Source organism: Rhinolophus sinicus, chromosome 6 (genome assembly GCF_057876585.1).
Source record: "Rhinolophus sinicus isolate RSI-liver-muscle chromosome 6, RSI-T2T, whole genome shotgun sequence".
Lineage (NCBI taxonomy): Eukaryota > Metazoa > Chordata > Mammalia > Chiroptera > Rhinolophidae > Rhinolophus > Rhinolophus sinicus.
Window position 1 is genome coordinate 12,779,719 of NC_142506.1, and position 15,096 is coordinate 12,794,814.

General features: G+C 48.3%; 1 protein-coding gene across 2 annotated transcripts in view; it reads right to left on the reverse strand.

The window, feature by feature from the left end:
- ZHX2 (zinc fingers and homeoboxes 2) overlaps positions 1–11,611 on the reverse strand; it is a 142,380-nt gene extending 130,769 nt beyond the window's left edge. The window contains exon 1 of one of the 2 annotated variants that reach the window (XM_019717501.3): positions 11,084–11,611. The gene's annotated coding sequence lies outside the window, so the exon portion shown is untranslated. The remainder of the gene's footprint in view (positions 1–11,083) is intronic. The other variant, XM_074316273.2, reaches the window with a different exon arrangement.
- Between the last annotated feature and the right edge of the window lie 3,485 nt (positions 11,612–15,096).

The window sequence follows — 15,096 nt, forward strand, 5'->3', positions numbered from 1 at the left end:
CAAAACCCACATGCTACAATTTCTAAGGGGTTATTTCCAGGGCACACTAGCCTCTCAGAGAAGAGAGCAAGTATTCTGTAGCAGGAATGAGGGGGGTTTGATAAGTCTGGAGGAGGAATCTTTCTGGACAGAAAGACCTACATGTGGAAAGGAATGAAAAGGGAGTGAGGATGACACATGCGGGGCTCAGGGTTCAGTCTTGCATGGCTGAAGTGTAGGGCATATGGCAGAGGGGAAGTGGTTATAGCAAAATATGCCTGGTAGATAGAGGTTAGCTCTCGACTCTGACATACTCCCCACCACTTCCTACCAACCTACACTTCACCCCCTCACTTTTCTATGCTACCTGCACAGCCCCTGAAAGCATTTGGGTTTATGACTCCTGGGCCACCTGTGACCAGCGGAGGTTTTCAGGAGGATAATGAAACATGGTCAGATCCAGTGTTTTAGAACCACACGTCAGTGGAGTTGAGGCAGGGAGAGAATGGTGACAGATGCCAAGACATGTATTCCCTCCAATAAGAGTTTCTCTTGTCCTCTTATTGGAAAAACAAAACACAAAACATGCAAAATATCAACTCCGGAAGAGTGTCTGCATAACTTCTCCCTCATATTTCAACACACACTGATGCTCTCTTTTGTTCAATTCTATCGATCAATTAAACAGCTATTTATTGAGCAACCACTCAGCCAGAGCTAGGTGTTCAGGTGGCAGAGGGTGGCGGTGGGGACATGGGAATCAAAATGAAAAGCCCCAGTGTCCAGCAAGCCTGGGTCTTGTCACGGCACCAGCACCTGAGACCAACGCTGGACAGTACAAGACGCCAGGCTTCCGAGACACACGGTGACCCTACAGCACAGACCGTCCGTGTTTGGGTGTGCCCGCAGGTGTGTGCCAGGCATGGCACATGCACAGGGCTGCGAGGGCACCTCCCTGAACGTCTTAATACCTTTGGTCCTGTGGTTCTACCAGTAACACACCTTCCCCTGAAAAAGGAGCCCAAAGCTTCAGTTATTAAGAGAGGAGACCGTTTAAACCATGAGCAGAATCTAAGTGGCCTTTGGCTGAACTGAGCAAGAAAGCTTCATAATTTCTATCATTTTGTAACTGACACGTATCTTCTATATCCAGAAATCTTGACGTTGATTCCCCAAATCTCCTCATGCTCAATCAGTGGCCTGGCCCACAGTTCGTGCCCTATACACCATACTTGGTACTTCTTATTATGCTCAAATAAGTAGCTGTTGCTCAATTGAAAGTTGCCTAAAGGACCTCAGGGTTCCGTTATTTGGGGAAAGTAAACTGGGCAGTCACTGGTGATTGCGTGTCCCTTCGGGACGTATGCCTGCCCATACAGGACTCCCCATCAGCTACTCCTGGCTGCAGCCTGCTTGAGGTGGATGAAACTGCTCCGGTCTCCGATTCCACAGACCTGTATTAGAGTTCTGACTCTGCCCTTCACACTATCTGCTCAGCAGGGTTGCTGTACAAATGATTTGGGCTATGGTGTGAGGGTGGAGCCTGTACACAATTGGCATTCCGTAAACTGGAAAAAAAAGAAAGAGACAGACCTATCCATGAGAAAGCGCTGTCAAGCCCCGAAGGCATGCCCATTCTTGCTGTTATCCTCAGTGCTGGCTTGGCCACTGGTTCTAGTCAATGGAGAAGGAGCCCCAGGTGCCCGGAGGGCAGGAGAGGAGAGTGTCGTGTAAGGCTGCCTGGTTTCCAGAAACCTTGGACAAAAGTCTTCCCTACTCTGTACTTCTTCACCTATTAAATGGGGTAACACAGTCCCCATCTCGCTTAGGACCGTCAGGAGCTAACCCACAAATTAGCACTCAGCAGTGTGCCTGTGACGTCATTCGGAGCTATGACATCATTGAGTTGCTTGCTAAGTGCCAAGTGACTGTGATCTCCCTGAGGGCAGGGACGTTGTTTTCTTACTCTGGCAGGTGTTCAGTGAGTGTTTGCTGACTGGACAGAGACAAAGACGTGGGGGAGGGAGGGAAGGTACTGGGATGGAGCTGGCTGCTCAGGGAAGGCCCAAGGAAACAGAAAGGCCTTAAGCTAGACTGAACAGAAGAGGAAAAGCAATGCTCTGCCGTACGATCATTAACTTTGGGCAAATTTCCTTTCCTCTCTGAGCCTCAGTTTCCCCAAGCTGGACGAGGTGATCCCTAAAGTTTCTTCCAGTTAGAACATCCTACTAATACACCATGTTGCTATTATTCTCATCCCCACAACGTCCTTCTCTGGGGATCTCAGAGGACATTAGACTTTTTACCAGGAGACCCACAATTCCATTTCCAAGAGTCCTGAAGTCAGGCCATATCCAGTCTCAGCCCTCAGTCTTTGGAATGTCTACCATTAACCCAGTGATGGATGCAAACTGTCTCTACTCTGGTTCTGTGCACCCAAGAGCCCTTGCTTTTGGAAACAATGTGCATCTTCCAGCTGTCTTGAACTGTGTGGCTCAGGGAGAAGTCACCAGGTGCTCAGAATTAATTCTGTAACACAACGTGCCCCCTGAAAGAAAGTAACAGGCCATTCTGCAAGACAATGGAACCTCAGTGCTCCCTATTAGGGCAGGTTAGGTGAGGGCCTGTGCTTCTCTCCCTCTCCCCTGAAGCCACCACCAGCCCTTCCCCAAAATTTCGTGGCCAAGGGGCAATCTCTTTTTCCAGCTTCCAGCTGTTAGTTCATGTCCCTCCGTTATCCACCCTTACCCTTTGCCCCACAAAAAAGCAAACACACCCCATCCCTGAGAGTGCTGACATTCTAGCCTTTCCCTTCGCCCTCTGGGCCACCACCCACCGTAAACAACTTCGTCATGACATCCAGCTCTGACCATGCTGTGTGTAAATATCTTAAAGGAGCTGTTTCCAAAAAGTGAAGGGGATACATTTTTAAATGTCCCCCTCCACAGGCCAGGGAGATTGCATGGGGGCTCTGGGTACACCCAAGGGCTGGGAGAGCCTGAGATGGCTTTGTCGTTAGAACAATGCAACTCAGTCTTGTATTTTAAGAACAGCAGGAAAGTAATATCAGCTGAAAGGAGTTTTCTGTGCGCTATTTAACTAAATGGCTCTATAGCTGGAAAAAGCCATAAGCAGACGTGTTATGATTCACGGGCTCCCAATTACAATGATCCTCTTTTATTGTATAAAAACAGCAACACAGCCATTCTCCACCCTCCCAAAGCCTGCTCGCTGTAACCCCTCCCCCACTGGCTGGCAAAGCCGCTCAGCATCCTGAAAGCAGCATCCAGATTCTTCTCTGTCTCCAACTTTGCAGCTTTCAGTCCACTGGGATTCCTTCTCTCCAGAGCCAAGGAGAGGGTGGAGAGGGTGCAGTGCCCCCTGGAGAATGTTCTGTTACAGACACTGATACAGGCTTTAGGATTGTCTTTGGGGAGGGTGGGTGCTAAGGATAACCGGCACAGATTTGGATTCTCTCCTGTTTTGGCTAAGCACAGATTTGGATTCTCTCCTGTTTTGGCTAAGCTCACACACACACACACACACACACACACACACACACACACACACAGAGTACACACACATGCACGCACACACATACCTCTACACCGCTTTAGCAGAAAAGCATTCAGACTGTCCAGAAGCACATTCCAAAACTGTCCTCTCTCCCCACACTTCCTTCCAGGCTGGGGCGGGGCTGGCCTCCGGATGACTTCAGAAAGATCTGATGACAGCTAAGACCTTTGGAATCAGACTGATCTGAGTTTGAATCCTACTCGGCTACCTTCTCTTCGTGACCTTGAGCATGTACCTAACCCCTCTGAGCTTTGAGTTACCGTTTTTAAAATGGGGCTATATCACACTGCTCTCAGCGCACCCCTCATGATCAGACGGAATGACATAGCCAAGGGAAAGTGTTTGGCAGCGTGCCTGGCACAGAGAAGTCCCCCCTTGTCCGAGGTTTCGCTTTCCGCGGTTTCAGTTACCCATCGTCAACCATGGTCCGAACATATTAAATGGAAAATTCCAGGAATATAAAAATCATACATTTTAAGTTGTGTGCCATTCTGCGTAGTGTGACAAAATCTCATGCTTGTGTTCAAGTCACCCTTATTTTACTTAATAAAGCCACAGTCACATAAGTTTTATCACAGTATATTGTTATAATTGTTCTATTTTATTATTATTGTTGTTGTTAATCACTCACTGTGCCTGATTTATAAATTAAACTTTATCATAGGTATGTATGTATAGGAAAAAAACAGTACAAATAGGGTTCTGTAGTTTCTGAGGTTTCAGGCATCCACCTGGGGTCCTGGATCGTATTCACCATGGATTAGGGGGGGACCGACTACTGTAATAGGTACTAAGTTTTTGGGAGCTGTGCTGCTCTTAAGATGGCGAACACTGTGTATTTGTGGTGTGTCTGGGTGTGTAGAAAGCTTTGTATGTGTTCGATCTCACCAGCCAGAGTGGACAGGCTGGGGGTGGGGGTGGGGACAGGGTTGTGGGGTCCTGAATGTCGGCTCCACGGAGGAGTGCTTTTCTCAACTCTTTCTGCAACACTGATTTAAACCGTCATGTTTGCACAGCCCATGCATGAGTGCTGCCTCCTCCTTAATTTAGATTTCTGGGCCTTCCTTGGTTTTCTGCAGATGGTTTGGAGCCCAGAAGCTGCAGCTGTAGGCATCTACTCAGGCCAAGGCGAACGTGTAGCCTAGGAACTCCATTTACCTCTTCTCCCTACCCTCTGGACAGCAGGCTCCCTCTCTCTGTCACACAGTCTGTTCCGGGCCTCCAACAGGGAGAATTCCCTCCCACGGAAGGAACTCACTCCATGTGGTCACTCTCTGAGGCCCCAGCCATCTATGAATCCACTCCCCACACTGATCTTGACAGCAAATGGTTCCCAGGCTTTTGCCAGTTTCCCCCTGCAAGGTAAACTCCACGTGGCTTTAAACCCAGGAAGGTGAGCCCAGTACGCACGCCCCACTTTTCCATCTTAAACCAAGCCTCTGCACCCCTAAAATATACCATAGACCTCGTACACCAAAGTGAATGCCTGGGTCACACTCTTTAATATCGATCCCCCATGGATCAATAGCACAAGAATTTCATTCACTGCAGATTGTAAGTGTTAAATACTGTCGCAGTGAAATATTGTATAATAAGATTAAATCTCTCCATTCTGTGTTTCTAGTACTGGGGGACTGGAGAGGGGTAGAAAGAGGAAGAAAGGGAATGAACTGTGGCTTTTAACAGGGAAATTGTCTCCCAGGGTGTAAAGACAGCTGTCAGCAAGAAAACTGGTTCTGGCTCTGGTCTTCTCCGTTCCATTTTAAAGTTTGGAAACTGATGTACTGCTCTCCCTGGGGGTCTGTTACACACACACACACATGCATGCACGCATGCACACATACACACACACAGACACACAAACACACACACTCACGCCATTGCCAATCAATCCCTCTTAAATACATGACTAGAAGCCTAAGAACAGAAAACAGATTGTGGGTGGACGTTCTTAAAATCACAACCCATTCAGTGTAGAGTGGGGGCCTTAGAGAAGGCTGGAGGAAGGGCATTCCTTGGAAGGGAATTTTTATTTTTTAGTTAAAAATGAAACTACTTTATCAGTACTAAAAACAATGTCCACTCTATTGTTTACCACAGAAGCATGTCATAGCCGAGCATCCTTCCAGAACTACGCCCTCTGGATTTGACCACGACACAGCTCATTACTACCTGAACACTGTACCACGGTCTCCCTGTGACAGTCCGGGAGACTGCATGGGTGCATGAGAGTGGAGGCAGGACAATGACAATGAGATGGGGACAGTCTAGATCTCGGAATCAACAGTAAAATCTATGCACAGTTAATTACTTAGCACCTGAAGGATACAATAAAGTCACAGCCTAGTGACAATGATGAGATGGTGGTGGTGATGGTGGTTTATAACAGGTAACATTTACTGAGCACAGTTCTATGTATTAGGTGTTTGCTAAGCCCTCTTATAAATTTCTTCTTGAACTTCACAACAACCTGTAAGGCTGCTAGCTGCTAGAATGATCTCCAATTGTGAGGGACGAGGAAACTGAGGTTTAGAGAGCTAAGAGGCCAAAGTTATAAAGCTAATGAATTGAGCAGAGAATCAGGGATGTGGGTCCTTGCAGGAGGAATCCACCGAGGGAAACCTGACAGGAATGCCCTCCGAGGGACTCTTATATCATCCCCTGGATTTAAAACAAAGGTGAAGGGTCATGCCCAAAGTTATTCTGCTAATGCGTGGTGAAGTTTCAGGATGACCCAGGAGCTCCAGGGAGAAAGGCAAGTATAGTGTTTGGGGAGTAACTGGAACCCCTTTCTACCGATTTCAGTTCCACTGAGTTATTACAAAAGCAGAGCTAGTTACCTCCTGGAAACAGCTGACTAACATTGGGTTAATTTTGGATTCTTATTGGCAGGACCTGAAAGAAAATCTTCCCACCATCACTCACTTTCTTATTGTATGCTGTCTTCTTTTTGCCCTTAAGGCAAAACTGGTGCCCTGGTCTGAAACTTTCCAGAACTCATTTTATTTCAAATAAGAACCAAGCTGATTTTCTCTCTACAAAGCCTACCGCTGTCAGTCTTCCCTTCGTAAAACACAGGACACTCCCTCCTCAGCAACCTGCCATATCTTCCCAGTACCTGCAGATTAAAAGCCAACTTCCTCCACGTCCAACCCCAAGTCTGGCGTCGTCTCTGCACAACCTTCCCTGCATCCCCTCACCACCTCTCCAGGATACACACAGAGACCATGATGCACTTTTCATTTTGAATATCTTTCTTTCTGTTCTCTCTTAGGCCACACACACTTTATCTGCCAACTCAACAGCTGTTCATTCACTCCTTCTACCTTATAAGTTGAACCCAATTTGTTCACAGCAGCAAAATACCTAACTAAAAATATTTGACTGCCCCTCCCTGGTAGGATTGGAAGGCCAAGTGGCACAGTTCTGGCCAATGAGCTAAGGACAGAAGTCCCTCAGAGACGTGTTCCTTCCTAGATGTAACAGTAAAGCCATACTAGGTAAACACTCTTTATGCCTCACTCATCCCACTTTCTCTTTCCTTGAATGCAGATATGAGGCCTGGAGATGCAGCAGCCATCTTCCCACCATGAGACCATAAACCTGGGCCAAAGGTCTATACTTCACAGATGGAAAGACAGAATGGAAAGACAGAGTCTAGATTCCCACTGGAACAACCGAGACATCGTCCCACCTGCCCTTCTTGTTGTCTGACACAAATGAGCCCCCATATGGTGAAGTTGCCTGTGGTTAGGATTTCTGTTGCTAGCAGCTGAATGCGACGATGTCTGATACACCTCCAGACACTGTTCCTCACCATTTATGGGTCAATTCAGATCCTTCCCTCAGAGCAGAATAATCACGTTCTTCATTGTGCCTCCACGTAGAAGTTACTTTTCTCAGTCACAGCCCTTATTTATTTCTGCTTGATTTGGCCTAATGAGTGTTTCCCTGCTGGTCTGCTCAAACTCCTAGAGGGTAATAGGGCTCTATCTCACCATCATCTTCGTAATGTCTGGAGCAGTGCCCTGCATTGGAGGATGGAATGCACGTGGCACCCCATTTATTAGCTGTTTGGTCTTGGGCCCCAAGTTAGAGACCCTCTGTGTATCTCTGCTTCCTCGTCCATAAAAAGGAGAGAAAGAGAGTGCTTACCTCACAGGGTTGTCACAAAGACAAAATAGTTTAATCATACGCACTTAGAAGAGTCCCTAGCATATAAAAGTGCTTAACGACTGCAGGCTCTTATTAGTGTGATGAATATTACAGTTGCTGAAGCAACAAATACATCAACACATAGTTGATAAATAAGTGAATAAAGAAATGAAACCCAGGATGATTCCTATGAGTTCAGACCACAGGACAGTGGTCACTGTTCCCTCTTTGCTGCCTGTGCCTGACCTGTCCCTTTCATTCTAACGAGGACTTCCCATATCCAGAGAGCTGCTATAATGGTGTATTTAAAGCTAAGGAGCTAGTAAAAGGCCTGGCTTCAAATGCTGATTTGACTTTTTGCTGTGCAGCATGGGGCAAGTTTCTTCACCTCTCTGAGCTTCAGTTTCTTTAACTATAAACTGGGGATAGCAAAAATACTAATCTCATAGGGTTATGGTTAGAATTAAATGATAAAGTGTTGTGCCTGGCATACTGAAATAGCAAGTGTTGGCAACTGTTATCAAACATTGCCTTTATTTCTTTAGTCAAATGCACAGCATCTCACCAAATAACAGCCCTTACGTGCATGAGACACGGGGTGGAGTCACTTTTCATCAGGGAAAATACCCTTCTTGAGTGCCAACAAACAGCTCTGTCATTTTGATCTTTTCCTTTAAATGGGGATTATTTAATACACATCAGGTGCTCAAATGATGTCATTTCGTCCAACGTCATGTCGTCCAACGTCATTTCGTTCTTACGTTGATGAGGCAAAAATAATCGATTCCCAGCCCGGGCCACTGTCAGTGTGGGGTTTGCATGTTTTCCCCATTTCTTCGTGGCTTTCCTCCGGGGTCTCCTGTTTCCTCTCACATCCTAAAGATGTGTATATCAGGTGAATTGGTGTGTCTAAATTGTCCCAGCCTGAGTGAGAATGGGTGTCGGTGTGAGTGCACCCTGCCATGGAAGGGCTCCTGCCTCGCATCCTGAACTACAGGAATCGTCTCCTGCCACCGGAGACCCTGGACTGGAATAAGTGAGTTGGAAAAATAATTATGTTGCTTGTTTTTATTAATCTTTCTTAGGTGAATGTATAGCTCACATTTATTTCAATGTTTAATGTTAGAAGTGTTTTGGGTATTTCGAAGTTTGGTGATTTTTTTATGATCAGAAATAGGCTTGTAGGAACTTAACTCTTGATTATATCAATTAGCCTAGGGGCAAATTGGTTTTGTTATGCATCGCTTAGCTTAAAGCTACAGTTTCCACAAACCTATTGATGACATTGAGGGCTTACTGTATTTGGTTTACCCTAAAACCCTGGCCTCTGGATTTCCTCTTAAGATCTGCTAACTTCAGGGTGATCCTTAGATGCCATCAAACCTGGCCAGAAGGTACCTGTGCACAGAACAATCAAGGAGCGGAGCTTTTAAACAGCAAAGCTATTCATTCCCACAGTTCACACGTCCAGTTATCGTCAGTGACACACTTCAATCTTACTTGTGGAATTTTTCCCCTTTGGCCTTAAAAGAAAATGTGTATACAGCTCTATATAACTTTCCCTTTAAACTTAAATCAAGCCTTTAGGTTAGTCCCATTCAAGCACTTGACAGCTCTATTAATCTATTTTCACTATTAAACATGCCATTTTACAAGATATTTATTCCACTTGGTTGTCATCCAAATGCTTTTTGACATTACTGCCCTGGGACTGAACTGCTTAAACTCAGTGCCCTCATAGATAGAAAGATACTGTTTGACAGAAATCTTGAAGAGCTCTCAGGACCTCACCCCCTTCACTTCAACAGGCATTAATTTCTGCTCTCCATAAAGGAGTGTGTGTGTATTTTAAGAGGGTAATTGTGGGAGGTCTGAGTGAGCTGAGGATTGAAGGCATGGATTCCTGCCCCCAAAATCCTGCTCATCAGGGCTTGCCTCAGATCTGGGGAGATGCTAACTTGCAGAGAGAGGTGCTTAGCAGAGATTAGGTAGCCGAAGAACTCGAGGGCCTCAAAAGATCCCTGGGGCCCAAGCTGCGCGGCGTCTCTTTCAAATGGGAGCGGTCCAGAGAAAGTCATTATTCTTCCCTCTCCCTCCTCCCCAACTCCCGGACAAACACGCGGCCATCGCGGAACAGCTGAAGGCAGAGACCCCCACTGGCTTGGTAGCCCATCAATCAGGTGGAAGAAAGCCTGAGCAAATCACAACTTGGCTTCCCTGTCAAGTTTTCTCCCCAGCCTAACAAACCACCCTCCTCCTCTGTCTCCGAGCACCGTACAGCTAGGAGGCCAAGGGGACTGTCCTGTGATGCTCAGTGGTTTCCAACTTTCCGCTCCTCTTAGTCTCCGCAGCCTCCTGCAAAGCTGCTGGGGAAAGGACAAGTTTGCAAAGGCAAGCCTACCAAGTCCTAGGGAAGCCACAAAGAAGCTGCCACACCAACAAAGATTAACCTCTTGTGGGGCAGACGCAGAGCGCCAGCTGCCGTTCCGGGGGCGAACGTGGGCTGGGACTGGTAGAGGCAGGCTGCGGGCGTGGGCCAGCCGGTGGCGGACAGCCAGCCCGGGGACCCCGCGGTCTCCCAGAGCCCCTCCCCACGCGGGTGCCCCGGCACCTGAGCGGGGCGTGGGGACAGCGCCACGCTCTGGCCCTGCCCGCGGCAGGTAGCTCGGGTGCCCGCCTGCGCCGCGCGCCCGCTGCCTGCAGCCACCAGGAGCTACGAGAGAGGAGAGGCAGCCTCAACCCACGGCGTCATGCTTCCTGCCACCACATTACGGCGAATCGTCACCAGGCGAGGGGAGAAGAGGGGAGGGAAGGGAGCACACACACGCAGCCCCCCGCCTGCCAAAACCCGCCGAGACGGGGCCACGTCCCGGTGGAGTCCCCGCGGGACCTGCCCCGTTTGCACAAAGCGCCGCAGTTGGGCCAAGAAGGGAGGGAGCCGGCCACGAAATAAATAAATAAAAAACAGAGTCGGGTCTACGTAACGCCCTGTCGAAAGCGGACGCCATATTTTTTTGTGGCTTATGTCGACATAGGGAAACGTAGACATGTTTTTCCTCCTCCTCCTCCTCTCGGGCTGGCTCCCATTTATCCAAACTTGTAATCAAAACTCTTAAAAAAAATCTCTCCCCCAGCCCGGCTCTTCTTATTTCCTCCCTCCCGCAAAAAGAGCCTGCACCCCCCTTTCTGCACCCTCCCTCCCTTCCGATCACAAACCCGGTTAAGTCCCATTAACAACACATTTTTGGGAGCCGCGGTGATCGCGGCGGCGGCGGTGGGAAAGTTGGGCTGGAGTGGCCGGCGCCCGGCGTGCGGGGCTCGGGGCTGGCGGCGCCGGGCGGGGGGTGCTGGGCTCCAAGGCGAAGTTTCTTACCTGCGCCGGGGCTGGGAACGCGGGGACCCGGGCTGGGAACGCGGAGACGCGGCACGGGCGTTCCAAAATGGAACTCTGCTGGCTGCCCCCACCCACTCCCCACTCCCCACCGGGCGCCCTGTTCGGGCTCCGTGGGAAAGAGGGGGAAAGCCAGCCCGCCGGACAGACAGACAGAAAAAGCCCCCGTACGGTGAACAGTGGTCAAAATTTTTAAAAGGAAAAAAAAAAAAAAAAGAAGGAAAAAAAAAGGGGAAAAAAATGTCTCGATCAGTGGGGAATCTACGCCAAAACCCACATGATCTGTAACGTCAGCATGCGTATTTGCATACGATACCACCACCCGAGCTGCCACCCCGGCTCGGGTTCCGCAGAAAGTTACAAAGTGAAATTCAGCCCCCTCCGGAGACGCCGGCGAAATGTCATTTTCAGGCGGGAGCTGGAGGTTGGGGCAGGGGGGGGGGGGACGCTAGTCCTAAAGGCGCTGGTTACTAGCCAAGGTTGGGGGGGTGGGCAGTAAATTAACTTAAAAGTCTGGGCCCAGTAACGGAGTCGGTGGAATTTCTGTGAGGGGAGGGGGGGGAGGCGTGAGCGAGATCATTGAATATTAAGCACCGCTCCGCGCGGCAGCGGAGGCCGAAACCTCCCGGTGCAATACCCATTTTCTTTATGAAAAGTTCAAGGTGTCACTGATGAGCTCAACAAACTGTTGATCCTGACCACGTGGAGTGGCGGACTGAGGACCGCGGGGCACGGCTGCCTGCCTGGAGCTGGTTGCACCCGGGTACCCGGCGTCTCTCCCGCAGCAAAAGGGGCTGCGCGCGGGTGGGGCTGCCACGCGCCCAATGGGCTGCCTGTGCCTTCTCTCGTCTTTGGGCTCAGGGAAATAATAATAACTTTTTTTTTTAAGGGACATTTTAATCCTGGAATAGTAACGAGAGGGCTTGGGGCAGGGAGGTTAAGAAAAAGCCCTACGTTATATAACTACTTGAAATTAGGTGTCTTTTGCTGGGGAGATTACGAGATTTCCGCATGCGCCAGGTCCAAGGTTGGTTTAAGATTCTCAAACTTTTTCCCTTAAGAGCCAATAAACAAACAGACGCCCCGAGAGTTGACTTCAACTCTTGCAGGGCCGGCGTTGGCTGGGATTCTCAGACTCAGAGAAATGTACACTCCTGCAGCGCTCGAAGGGAAGTCCCTCGGAAGCGAGGCGGGTCACTTTCAGAGTTGGGACTTTGGAAATTCCGGAGGGAGGAGATCCCTAACCGCCACCGCCTCCTGGCTCCCCTCGGCGCCTTAGAGCACGGGCGGGCGGGTATCTAACTGCCCTTCTGAGGCCTCGGGAACCTTGAATTTGCGTTCTGGGAGCCGCGCTCCTGCAACAGTGCTCCGCTAAGGGGCTCCAAGGGATTCGGAGTCCAGGGGACGCCTGAGAATCTCACCGGGCAACCTGTGGGCGCCGCACATTCCTGCCTGGATGGACCCATTTCCCTTCCATGGGCATCTCGATGCGTCTGCATCTCCCGGGCAGGAGCTGGGTGCGAGCGCGTACCAGCCGAGCGAGGGCGAGGGCCTGCTGTCTGGGGTCTACTTTTGACACTCTGAGCGCAGAGAGAAAACAAAGGGAGCCTGGGACTGGGAGTCTCTCCGGAGTCGCCTCCCGCCCGGCAGGCACGGAGCTTCGCGGCCAGCCTCTGCTCCCGGGAATTAGAACGAACTCTAGCGGTGGTTTGCGACTCGGCTCTGGGCACGAGGGCAACAGGTGGCCATGTGCGGCGGAGGGGTGGGAGGCTAGGACAGAGACTGGGGTAGGGACAGCTGGCCTTGAAGGTGACTGCTTGGCCAACGTACTGGGTGACCATTTGGCTTTTTTCGTTTCCTAGGGTGGGGAGAAGGAAGTAAAAAGATTTTCTAGGGTCTCCCCTAGGGCTCCAGTTTCTCTAACATAACCCCGTGAGTCCCCAGAAATTTTTACAATAAAAATAGCTTGTATGCAAAACTTTCTTACTGGCCTGCATCTGTTTTGTTCAGTTATTGCTGATGTAGAGTCGGTTTGGTTTTTCATGCATAAAACAAGATCCTGGCCTGGGAGGGGGGTGACAGGTGATGCTGAACCCTTGAGGTGCGAATGCCCAACTCTTACAGCATTCTGTTAAGAACTTTCTTGATGACTACGATCCAGAGCACATCACATCTTTCTCAAACTCATTTGATAACCTGTTGTCTAAGATCCTCATCAACATCAGAATTTAGGGATGCTGGTGTTTTTTTTCTTTCTTTCCATTGGGGGTGTGCCAGAAGAGTAAAAACACACACAGACACATGCACACACACCCCAACTTTAATATTTTTACATTTTTTACCTTGACTCTTCCAGGTCTTACTCTTACTTACTCTTGACTCAGGTCATCACACCACTTTCCCACTCCTTTTAAAATGAGTATAGTTCGCATTTGTTTCCATGGAAATTACAAAAACCTTAAGGAAGCAATTCCTGTTTTGAGGCTGCATCCTGTTTTAATGGTCACTTAGGAGAGTTTCTGTGAGCCAAGTTTCCTTTACCTCCACCCCACTAGCACCTGCTGGCTGGATGAGAGATTCAGAGGGTGGGAAGGGTCAAAGTATAGCCTACAGTCCCCATACCTGCAGGGCACTTCGAGCTCCTGGATACTGGGGGAGTTTCTGATGTGCTGCCATGTCCTTCAGTTGGTCAGAACTTAGTGTGGACTGAACTTTTACTGTACAAACTAACAGCAGGGAATAAAATAAGAGTGACTTTTGCAATAAGTGCTATGATTCTAGTTTGCCTTATGTGTAGGTGAGGTAGGCACACCCCTATCTGATATGATTCAGGAGTTTTGGAATCAGTCATTATGAGTGTAATGTTTACTGAGTGCTTTGTATGCATGTGCCAGATGCTACTTAATCTTTTCAACAGCTCTATCTGTCAGTGATTCTCAAAGTTTATTTTTTCTTTTTTGTCTCAGGTCTCCTTTAAACTCTTAAAATTATTGAGAACCCCAAGTAGCTTTTGTTTATGAGGAAAATACATATATATATATATATAGATAGATAGATAGATATTTACCATATTAGAAATTAATCATATTAGAAATTAGATTGGAGAAAAATGAAATCAGAGAAATTTACAAACACAGTATTAACCATCAGAACAATGACAACATTACATGTCACAAATTATTGTATACTTGTGAGAGAATGACAGTGAAAAGAGCAAGTAACATTTTAGCACTATTATGAAAATAGTTTTGACCTTGAGGACCCCCTAAAAGGGTCTTGGGGACCTCCAGGGTCCCAGATCACATTCTGAAAACCACTGTTAAGGTACATTGTGTTATTATGCCCATTTTGCAGATGAGGGAACCAAGGCTCAGAGAAATGTAGTCACTTGCCCAAGGCAAATGGAGGAAATAAGGATTTAAACTGGGTTCATTGGAGTCCAGAGCCAGAGTTCTTGAAGACTGCACAATTCTGCTTTTCTGTTACAACCCGAGCTCCACTCCTAGCCTAGAAAAGCCTCTACTGCTTCCTAAGACTACTTTTATTAACAGCAGTCATGTTTTGAGGCCCTACCAGGTGCCAGGCACAGTGCCAGCCCTTCAGATGCATTATCTTGTCAAATCCTTATACCATCGACCTTGTGGGTATGGTTTCCACCCATTTTACAGATGACAAAACTGCAGTTCAGAGAGGTTAAGAAGCTTCTCAAAAGTCACTCAGTCAATAACTGGTAGAACCTGGATTCAAATCTTTGCCTGGTGGCTTCAAAACCAACAAAGGACAAGAGTCCATTATGGTGCTTTATAGAGGCCTAGGGAGGAGAAAGCAGCTTCTGTTTATAATTTGGTAAGAACAAGGCCTGGCTAGGAAGTCTTGAAAATTTATAAATGGCAGGAAAAGAATGAAAACAGGCATTACCCTTGAGGAACCCCTCATCTAATGACAACAAATCCATGCTGTCTTGTAAACCCAGAGCAGTCATGTGAGACACAGAA